This window comes from Sorex araneus, chromosome 3, assembly GCF_027595985.1.
Source record: "Sorex araneus isolate mSorAra2 chromosome 3, mSorAra2.pri, whole genome shotgun sequence".
NCBI classification, from domain to species: domain Eukaryota; kingdom Metazoa; phylum Chordata; class Mammalia; order Eulipotyphla; family Soricidae; genus Sorex; species Sorex araneus.
Genome location: NC_073304.1, coordinates 186,954,494 through 186,966,844, shown reverse-complemented (window position 1 = coordinate 186,966,844; position 12,351 = coordinate 186,954,494).

The following is a 12,351-nucleotide window of genomic DNA, read 5'->3' as shown; positions in this document are numbered from 1 at the left end:
TTGAGAAATGTCCATGTTGTTTTCAAAAAAGACTGGACACAATAACAGTGAATGAAGGCTACTTTTACCCACATACACACCAGTTCTGGTTGTTTTTGTTCTTTGAGATGCCAGTTTCACAACTGGTGGTCAACACACTTGTCCCTCCAGGTCCCGTGTCTTTCAGCTTTGTTGGTCTTTTCTTTTCTTTTCTTTTCTTGCTTCAATTCTATGTACTCATCCTAGCATCAAAGCCAGTTTCACAGTGTGAGATGATATCTCTTTGTAGTTTTGATTTGCATTTCCCTGAAGATAAGCAATGCAGAGCATTTTTCTTATACCTTTTGAGTATCTGTATATATTTTTTGAGGGAATTTCTGTTCATCTCTTCTCCCCATTTTTGATGGAGGTATTTTTTCTTGTTAATTTCTGTCAGTGCTTTATACATCTTGGAAATTAACCTTTTTATTAATGGGTGGACAAATATTCTCTCCCAGTCTGTGGGATGTCTTTTATAATCTCGCTATCATTTCTTTTGACATGCAGAAGCTTCTTAGTTTGATATAGTCTCATTTGTTTATCTTTGTTTCTATTTACTTGGTCAATGGCATTGAATCAATGAAGATACTTCTATATTTGGTGTCATGAAGTATGTTATCTATGTTTTCCTAAATACAATTTATGGACTCAGGTCTTATATATCAAAGTCTTTAATCTATTTTGATTCGACTTTGTTGTTGTTGTTGATTTTACTTTTACCCATGATGTTAGAAATGGTCTGAGTTCACTTTCTGCTTATGACTGACCAGTTTTCCAAACACAATTTGTTGAAGAGGATTTCATGCTCCACTTCATATTTTTCACTCTTATCAAAAGCTGGAGCAATAGCACAGCGGTTGGGCGTTTGCCTTTCACGCGGCCGACCTGAGTTCAATTCCTCCGCCCCTCTCGGAGAGCCCGGCAAGCTACTGAGAGTATTGAGCCCGCGCAGCAGAGCCTGGCAAGCTACCTGTGTGTATTGGATATGCCAAAAACAGTAACAATAAGTCTCTCAGTGAGAGACATTACTGGTGCCCGCTCGAACAAATCGATGAGCAACGAGATGACAGTGACAGTGACTATCAAAGATTAACTGTCTCTCAACTATCAATTTTATTCCATTATCTGAAAATTTATTCTTACTCCACTATCACATGGTCTTTTTGAAATTATTATTATTATTGGAGTGATAGTGCAGCAGGTAGGGCATTTGCCTTGCATGTGACCGACCCGGGTTCAATTCCTCTGCCCCTCTCGGAGAGCCCGGCAAGTTACTGAGAGTATCTTGCCCACATGGCAGAGCCTGGCAAGCTACCCATGGCGTATTTGATATGCCAAAAACCGTAACAATAAGTCTTACAATGGAGACATTACTGGTGCCTGCTCGAGCATATCAATGAGCAACGGGATGACAGTGACAGTGACAGTGATTGAATCACCATGAGATGTACATTTACAAAGTTGTTCATGATGGCGTCTCAGTCATAAAACATTCCAACACTCATCCCTTCACCAGTGCACATTTCCTGTTACCAATGCCCCCAGTTTCCCGCCTGCCCACCCTCTCTCCCCCCACATCCCTGCAGCCTGCCTCTATGGCAGACAATTTTTTTCTCTGTCTCTCTGTCTCTGTCTTTTCTCTGTCTCTCTGTCTCTCTCAGTCTCTCTGCCTCTGTCTCTATTTCTCTCTCTCTCTCTCATATTCCTTTTAGGCGCTGTTGTTTGCAATACTGTTAGTGAAAGGATATGATGTATATCACTTACCTCCTTTAAGCACTCAGATTTTGTCCAGAGTGATCATTTCCAACTATGATTGTCATAGTGGTCCCTTCTCTGTTCTAACTGCACTCCCCTTCCCCCTTGACTACCAAACTGTTTTGATTACTATACTAGTTTTTTACTAGTATTTTTACTATACTAGTTTTGATTACTATTACTATTACTGGCCTTCTTATCTCTTGAAGAAACTTGACTCTTCTGTCTCATAACTTTTCTACTTGAGATGTCACAGGCCATTTTCTTTGCATCACAAGTTTCTTGTTATTAAAGTATTAATTCATTCAGGGCTGGGGAGACAGGACAAATAGTAAGAGCCCTCTATGTATCTCATCTCTACTTCCCAGAAATCTTTTCCTACTTCCCAGAAGTCACCTTATTTTCTTACTCCATTTATCTATCATTTCCCACTTTTGCTATTTTAACATCCTGAATTCAGACCAAACCTCTTGTTCAAGTTATGGTTCCATATCTTAATCATTGATTGATTTACCTAATAAGTACATTATAATATCAATAATTGTATTTATATTATTGCTACACAATTATAGCATTGTGGTATGTGCATATCTATAGGTAAATTCTTTCTGCTTATCCCTGCTGTGTTTTCCCCAGAGGAGATAAATACATTGTAAGTCATATTGGGGACTGACTCTCCCTTACACCTCTGAGTTGGGTCCTCAGCAGAGAAAGGCAATGGCTTCTGAGGAAAATCTGGAGGTTTTTTTTTAATTTTTTTAGTGAATCACCATGAAATACAGTTACAAAGCTTTCATGTTTGAGTTTCAGTCATACAATGATTGAACACCCATCCTTCCACCAGTGCACATTTTTCACCATTGATGTCCCTAGTTTCCCCACCACCACCACACACCTCCCCTTGCCTCTATGGAAGACAATTTCCCCCATACTCTCTCTTTGCTTTTGGGCATTATTTTTTTGCAATACAGATACCGAGAAGCTATTATGTTTGGTCCTTTACTTTCAGCACACATCTCCCATCCCAAGCGATCCCTCCAACCATCACTGACTTAGTGATCCCTTCTCTATTCCAGCTGCCTTCTCCCCCAGCTCATGAAACAGGTTTCCAACCATGGAGCTATATTCCTAGCCCTTGTCTCTACAGTCCTTAGGTGTCAGTCTCATATTATGTTATTTTATATTCCACAAATGAGTGCAGTCATTCTATGTCTGTCCCTCCCTTTCTGACTCATTTCACTTAGCATGATACTCTCCATGGCCATCCACTTATAAGAAAATCTTATGACTTCATCTTTCTTAACAGCTGCATAGTATTCTATTGTGTAAATGTACCAAAGTTTCTTTTCTTTTTTTATTAAATTTTTAATTAGTAAATCATCATGAGGTACAGTTACAGACTTACAACTTTCTGTGCTTGTGTTTCAGTCATACAATGCTCAAATACCCATCCCTCCACCAGTGCCCATTCTCCACTACCCATGATTTCAGTATCCCTCCCATCCCCCTACTCCAGCCCCCCACCTCCACCCCACCTCTGTGGCAGGGCATTCTCTTTTGTTTTCTCTCTCCTTTTGGGTGTTGTGAACATTGCTGGTGGGAATGCTGACTGGTTCAGCCCTTTTGGAAAACAGTATGGACGCTTCTCAAAAAATTAGAAATTGAGCTCCCATTTGACCCAGCAATACTACTCCTGGGAATATATCCCTAAGAGGCAAAAAAGTATAGTCTAAATGACATTTGCACTCGAATGTTCATTGCAGCACTGTTTAAAATAGCCAGAATCTGTTAAAAAACCTGAGTGCCCAAGAACAGATGACTGGTTAAAGAAACTTTGGTACATCTACACAATGGAATACTATGCAGCTGTTAGAAAAGATGAAGTCATGACCTTTGCATATAAGTGGATAACCTGGAAAGTATGATGCTAAGTGAAATGAGTACCAAAGTTTCTTTAACCAGTCATCTGTTCTTGGGCACTCAGGTTGTTTCCAGATTCTAGCTATTATGAACAGTGCTGCAATGAACATACAGGTATAAATGTCATTTCTACTATGCTTTTTTGTACCCTCAGGATATACTCCCAGAATTGGTATTGCAGGGTCATATGGAAGCTAAATTTCTAGTTTTTGAAGAGATGCCCATATTGTTTTCCAAAAAGGTGGGCCAAAAAGGCACATGAAAAAGTGCTCTACATCACTAATCATCAGGGAGATGCAGATCAAAACAACCACGAGATACCACCTCACACCACAGAGACTAGCACACATCCAAAAGAACAAAAGCAACCGCTGTTGGAGAGGATGTGGGGAGAAAGGGACCCTTCTACACTGCTGGTGGGAATGTCGACTCGTTCAGCCTTTTGGAAAACAATATGGACGATTCTCAAAAAATTAGATATTGAGCTCCCATTTGACCCAGCACTACCACTGCTGGGAATATATCCCAGAGAGGCAAAAAAGTATAGTTGAAACGACATCTGCACTTATATGTTCATCTAAGCACTGTTTACAATAGCCAGAATCTGGAAAAAAACCGAATGCCCTAGAACGGATGACTGGTTGAGGAAACTTTGGTACATCTATACAATGGAATACTATGCAGCTGTTAGAAAAAAGGAGATCATGAATTTTGTATATAAGTGGATCGGCATGGAAAGTTTCATGCTGAGTGAAATGAGTCAGAAAGAGAGAGACAGACATAGAAAGATCGCACTCATCTATGGTATATAGAATAACAGAGTGGGAGACTAACACCCAAGAATTGTAGAAATAAGTACCAGGACGTTGACTCCATGGCTTGGAGGCTGGCCTCACATTCTGGGGAAAGGGCAACTCAGAGAAGGGATCACCAACTATAATGTAGTCGAAGGCCATGCGGGGGAAGGGAGTTGTGGGCTGAATGAGGGCTAGAGACTGAGCACAGTGGCCACTCAACACCTTTATTGCAAACCACAACAGCTAATTAGAGAGAGAGCACAGAAGGGAATGCCCTGCCACAGTGGCAGGGTGGGGTGGGGAGAGATGGGTTTGGGGAGGGTGGGAGGGATAATGGGTTTACTGGTGGTGGAGAATGGGCACTGGTGAAGGGATGGGTTCTCGAACCTTGTATGAGGGAAACATGAGCACAAAATTGTATAAATCTGTAACTGTACCCTCACGGTGATTCACTAATTAAAAATAAAAAAAATAAAATTAAAAAAAAAATTTTAAAAAAAGGTGGGCCAGTCAGCATTCCCACAAAAATGAAAGAGAGTCCCTTTCTCCCTGAATCCATGCCAGCACTGTTTGTTCTTTTTATTTTTGATGTGTGTCAATCTCTGTGGTGTGAAATGATATCTCATTGCTGTTTTGATTTGCATCTCCCTGATGATTAGTGGTGTGGAGCATTTTTTCATGTGCCTTTTGGCTATTTGTATGTTTGGTTTTTTTTTTTTTTTGAGGAAGCTTCTGTTCATTTCTTCTCCTTATTTCTTGGTGGGTTTGGAGGGTTTTTTTTCTGGTGTAATTCCACTGGTGTCTTGTATATCGTGGATATTAATACCTTGTCAGATGGGTATTGGGTAAATATTCTTTCCCATTCCATGGGCTCTCTCTGTATTTTGGTCACTGTTTCCTTTGAGGTGCAGAAACCTCTTAGTTTAGTGTAGTCCCATTTGTATATGTTTGTTTCCACTTGTTTAGTCAGTGGTGTTTCATCCTTAAAGATGCTTTTAGCATTAATGTCATGGAGGGTTCTGCCTACATATTTGGAGGGTATTTTTTAAAGCTTTTCAAATAATTCTAATATACAGTCAACAAGTCTGAAAACCAGTCACCTAAGCCAGTGATTCTCAGAGTGTACTCATTCATATCCACAGCAGCAATAGCACCGAGGATGGTGGTTAAAAATGCAAGTTCAGGGCTGGAGCAATAGCACAGCGGGTAGGGCGTTTGCCTTGCACACAGCCAACCCGGGTTCGATTCCCAGCATCCCATATGGTCCCCCGAGCACCGCCAGGAGTAATTCCCCCCTGAGCATCGCCGGGTGTGACCCAAAAATAAATAAATAAATAAATAAATAAATAAATAAATAAATAAATAAATAAAAATGCAAGTTCTTGAACCCTACCTTTAGATCTTTGAATGAGAAACTCTGGGTTAGGAATCAGAAATTTTTCTTATTCTATGTTATCTTGGACTGGAGCGATAGCACAGCGGGTAGGGTGTTTGCCTTGCACGCGGCCAACCCTGGTTCAATTCCTCCATCCCTCTCGGAGAGCCTGGCAAGCTACCGAGAGTATCCAGCCCACACGGCAGAGCCTGAAAAGTTACCCGCGGCATATTCGATATGCCAAAAACAATAACAACAAATCTCACAATGGAGACGTTACTGGTGCCTGCTCGAACAAATCGATGAGGAATGCTACAGTGCTACAGCACTATATACATACATATAGCATATATATGTACATATATACATATATATACATGCATACATATATACATATATATACGTATTCAATTATTCAGTCCTTCAATAGGAGCTCTTTTCTAAGCAGCTAGGATAGAGAAGAGATCACTAAGTCAATGATGGTTGGAGGAATCGCTCAGGATGAGAGATGTGTGCTGAAAACAGATAAAGGACAAAACATGATGACCTCTCAGTATCTGTATCTCAAACCATAATGCCCAAAAGTAGAGAAAGAGAGTAAGAAGGAAATTATCTGCCATAGATACAGGAGGTGGGATGGGGTGGGGTAGTGGGAGAGATACTGGGAACATTGGTGATAGAAAATGTACACCAGTAGAGGGGTGGGTGTTTGATCATTGTATGACTGAAACTCAATCATGAGAGCTTTGTAACTATATCTCACCGTAATTCATTTAAAAAATTAAATAAAAAGCTCTTCGTTATGACCCAATCTCCTTTTTTCTTAAACTAATATGATCATTTTGCTATCACCCATACTCTGTTTAGCTGCTCAATATACTGTATTTTCCTTTGTTCCACATACCTGCTGTAATATTATCTTTGTCTCCAATGCCACTGATATCCATAACTATGATTGGATCCTCAGAGTCCCTCTCAAAGAAAAAGTTCCTTTTGTTTCTGGGGATTAATGCCTCTACCAGTACACACACATTTCTCTCCAAAAGCATTTTGGATATTTTCTCAAACTAAGTCTGCCTTTGCAGCAGTGAATCATTCAAACAATCTACAACAATGCCATGTAAGAAGTCATGATGTATAGTTCTTAGCCAGGAAAGTATGGTCTTAAAGAACAATAACCAGAAGCCAGAGCAATGGATAGGACAGTGGATAGGGTTTTTGGCCTGTACAGGGCCAACCCAGGTTCACTCCCAGCATTCCATATTATCACCTATACACCGTCAGGAGTAATTCCTGAGTACAGAGCCAGGAGTAACCACTGAGCATTACCTGGTGTAGCCCAATTTAAAAAAATATATCAAAACCTTACAAATACCTAATAGTTTCAAAAGCCCTCTCATATATAATAGGTCAGAGTCTTTTACCATATTTTACCACACAATTATCACAAGTATTAGGGTGCACTACTGGGCCCTAGCATTGAAACATCAACCCCATCGATCCTTGCTGACTACCACTATTGACTCCCTGGACCCTCTGAGCACTACTTGGGAGCTCTCCACTCCCAGGAAAGATAACTCATGTCAGAAGAAGAAAAATCAGAACTAGCACCCACATCTTTAGACTCCTCCCCAGACTCTTCTCACCACAGTCTCATTTAATACAATCTGCCCCGCCCTTTAATGAGACCCTGAAACATATTCAGAACTGTTTTGCCACTGTTTAACATCAGATGGTTCTAGAGAAGAAATTTCAAATTTAACACTCAGAAATTCCACCTTTGCTTTAAAAGTTCTGCACACCCAGCAAGCCAGACAGGCAACCATAACTGCTTTTGTACATGCATAAAAAAATCTCCCTTCTGGGACTGGGGAGATGGCTCAAAAGGCTGAAGTGCATTTTTGCATGCAGAAGTCCTGGATTTGATCCACAGTACCTCATAAATCAATTTCCACACACCAAGCCAGTAGTAGCCAGTGAACACTACCAGGTGTGGCCCAGAAATAAACAAAGAAAAAGAATCTCCCTTCTGTTGGAGTAAAACCCTGCACAATGATGGGATTAGTTTACCTGTCTGGCTTCTTACTGCAAGACATGGTTCAAAAAATAGCATCCTTGGGGTCAGAGCAATAGTAATGCAGGTAGGGTCCTAGGCTTGAATGTTGCCAATACGGGTTCAAACCCTGGTACCACATATCCTGGTGCCACATATCCTGGGGCCACGTTAGGAATGATATCTGATCACAGAACAAGAAGTAAGCCCTGAGCACCATTGGATGTGTCCTCCCACCTAAATATTTGCATACATAAAGCCTTTTCTAATTTTTCTCTTCTCATACTGCTACACCTCCACTGTCCTTATTTATCTTTTTTAACCCATGAGTTATTCTAAGAACATATTTTTGTCTTCTTACCCAGTGCTAAGAGCCTATTCTGTCCCCTGTAACTTCATTGATAGCACCACATCAACCACATAGTTGATGTTATGTTATACTGACTCCACAATTCAGTCTTTGTTGATGAGAAATGTTCACATGGAAAAGTATTCTCTGACTAACTTGAATTTTGGCAGCAGTCTTTGAGAAGCAGTATCTAAAACCTGAAGTCTAAAAGAAATAGCAAGAACTTTAGGCAAAGGGTAAAACTGACAAAAAGGAGCAGATGTAGCTAACGGGTTTCTTTTAAAAAATAATATTTGACTTTATTATTCAAAACAACTTCTTTTTTTTATTTCTGACTTTGTGCTTGTGCCTTCAACAGTTTCACAATTTCCTGCTACTCAATAAAGCAATCATGCTTAAACCTGTCAAAGATAGGCTTAGCACGCATAGAAACTCAATAGGCCATGCTGGCACTTTTAAAATTTTAGAGAGACTCATAAGAACTTTTTGTCTGGGACCAGGGAGATTAAAGAGTTAAGGTTCTTGCCTTGAATGTGGCACTACATGTAGCATGCCAGGAATGACCCCTGAGCAGAGAGCCGGAACTAAGCCCTGCACACTGTGGAATATAGCCCAAAACAACAAGAGGGAAAAAAAAGGACCAGAGAGATAGTACAACAGATTAAGACACTTGCCTTGCACATGGCTAACCCAGGTTTTATATCCAGCACCATATATGGTCCTCTGAGCATGCCAGGAGTGATCCCTGAAAACAGGGCAGGAGTAAGCCCTGAGAGCAAAGTTGGGTGTGACCCAAACTTTCTCTCTTGCCCCCCCAAGATAAATAACTCGGGTCTTATGGATGAACTCTTTAGAGTCTCCTCGGAACACACCATATGTAGATTTTGGTGTCTTCCCAACATTTTTGGTATAAAAGCAAACAATTCTATTTTCAGGGCTTTGGAACATCCTAGTTTTGTTAGAGACTATTGTAAGAGAGCCAATGATGGTATGTCAAACACTGAACGTTCTGAATCCCTCTACACTCTGTTCTGGAAGAGTTAAAAAGAAACCGATAGCCTTTTCCATTAGGTTGGCAATTTTCATAAGGATGAAGAACTATCAGCCAACACTACTATATATCTTAGGGTCAGTGAACTAAAACCTAACAACCAGATGATTAGTTAATAAGATTGGTTGATTTTTTAACTTTAACTTTATTTAAACACTACAGTTTATAAAACTGTTATAGATATTCAGTATTCCAACACCAATCCCACCACCAGTGTGACTTTCCCTCCACCATGTCCCCATTTTCCCAACTGCCTCCTAGGGATGCCCCCTTAGCAGACTGTCACTGTCACTGTAATCCCGTTGCTCATTGATTTGGTCAAGAGGGCACCAGTAACGTCTCCATTGTGAGAGTTGTTGTTACTGTTTTTGGCATATTGAATATGCCATGGGTAGCTTGCCAGACTCTGCCGTGCAGGTGAGATACTCTCAGTAGCTTGCCAGGTTCTCTGAGAGGGGTGGAGGAATCGAACCGGGGTCAGCCACATGCAAGGCAAACGCCTTACCTGCTGTGCTATTGCTCCAGCCCCTTAGCAGAAACAAAATAATTTATTTTTTTATTGCTTGTTAGTTACTAAATGGCATTAATGGAATTATCAAAAAAATACTTCAGTAAAAAAAAATTTGGAAAATTGTTATATCTCTCCATGGAGTCATTAAGTCCTTGTTGAAGATTCACAAAGATTTTGTTGCTACTTGAGCCTTCTGTGTTATTGTTTTTGTTTATAGAGCTTAATTGGATACAATCATCTAATTTGGTGTGCTCCTATTAGGATGACATCTTGGGATTCAGTAGCACTGTAGCACTGTTGCCCCATTGTTCATCGATTTGCTCAAGCGGGCACCAGTAACGTCTCCATTGTGAGACTTCTTGTTACTGTTTTTGGCATATCGAATACGCCATGGGTAGCTTGCCAGGCTCTGCTGTGCGGGTGGGATACTCTTGGTAGCTTCCGGGCTCTCCGAGAGGGACAGAGGAATCGGAAGCGGGTCGGTCGTGTGCAAGGCAAATGCCCTACCCACTGTGCTATCGCTCCAGTCCCTCTGGGATTCAGTATTGTGGAATTTGGAGGTGTTGCGTGGCTGAGTATATGGCCATATGCCCCAGAAACTCCAGGATCTGTAGACTAGGGCCCATGAATGAGTTTATATGGTGGAGACTGTGGGATGTGGGTAGAGCTGCCAGGGCTTCCAGGTATACAGGAGGCTAGAGGGAGGGTACCCAAAGTTTTTGAGAAGGTCCCAGAGTTTTCAATATGAAAATCAGTGTTCCGGGAATTTCCATCAGTTTGGTGCTCTCCACAGAGATTAGTCCTGAGGCAGAGCAGTAGAGTTGGGTCATTGGCATGGTGATAGTTGTGGAGTGTGAGTGAGGCTGACAGGTCTTCAGCAAGGCAGGTGCAATATATATTATATATATTTATCTTTATATTATATAAATATTCTTATGTGTAAGTTTATTATGGCTACCAAAACAAAGCACCATGGGATGGGTAGATTAAACAACATGAATTGATCTTTTCATACACTGAAAACTGGAAGCCCAAGATTAAAATGCCAGTAGGGTTGGTTTCTCCTTTAACCCCTCCTTGTCTTACAGATAGTCATCCTTTTGGCCATCCAACTTTGCTCAGGCCTTACTCCCGGCCCTGTTTTCGGGGATCACGCCTGGCATGCTCAGGGACCATATATAGTGCTGGATATAAAACCTGGGTCAGGGGTCTGGAGCTATAGCACAGCGGGTAGGGCATTTGCCTTGCATGCGGCTGACCCGGGTTCAATTCCCAGCATCCCATATGGTCCCCTGAGCACTGCCAGGAGTGGTTCCTGAGTGCAGAGCCAGGAGTAACCCTGTGCATCTCCAGGTGTGACCCAAAAAGAAAAAAAAAACCCTTGGGTCAGCTATGTGCAAGGCAAGTGCCCTCATAACCTCATTTATCTTTTATTACCTCCTTAAGTACCCTATCTCCCCATGCAGTCATATTGAGGCTGGTATGTCAATAACATGAATTTGAGTGAGACACAATTCAGTTCCTTTTGCCATGTTTCATCCAAAGCCAATTAAATCAAAATAGTAGAAGAGACGGGGGAAGAGTGAGGATAGCGTGGTAATTTTAAAAGAGCTCCCCAAGGTTGAGAAACACTGGGCTTTAGACATAGTCTTGCAAGCCACTTGGGCTTCTACCAATTACTTTACCTGGTCAGTGACCTGTGGGCTGGAGCGATAGCACAACAGGTAGGGTGTTTGCCTTGCACGAGACCGCCTGGATTCGATTCCTCTGCCCCTCTCAGAGAGCCTGGCAAGCTACCGAGAGTATCTCGCCCGCACAGTAGAGCCTGGCAACCTATTCATGACGTATTTGATATGCCAAAAATAGTAACAGCAAATCTCACAATGGAGAAGTTACTGGTGCCCGTTTGAGCAAATGAATGAGCAATGGGATGACAGTGACAGTTGTCAGTAACCTGTACTTTGGACCTCAGTAATCTATAAAAATGGAATTATAGTATTACATAGGGTCCCAGTGACCATTTAATGAGACAATGCACTGCATTTAGCACCTCTAGGGCATTAGAATGTATGCAAAGGCAATTACCACTTCCAATACTGCTGACTCAAAGAGAAAAGAGATTTTCTTCAGGTGACAGACAATAATTGCAAGAAAGGGGAAGAAGGAAAACATGTCTGTAAAGAATGTTAATTAGATTGAAATTAAGTAGACTGGGAATCTTGACACACAGGGAGTTGATTATCAGAAAGAGGTCTCCCAGCTGCTGGTCAATGAAGAGACAGTACCCCTACTGGACTTCAGGTGGCGCCATGAATCTACAAACTAGAGTCCCATTGTGAGCAGGAAAGTGGATGAGCAGAGGAAAAAGCTGCCATAGCTACTCCTTAATATAGATGGGATATCTTAAGTAAAATGTCTAGTTTTCAGTCACCCATAAAATTTGATATACATATCAAACCCCCTTCTTTATATGTTTTCCTTATTATTTGTATAACAAAAAGCATGTTAAAATATGCACCTGG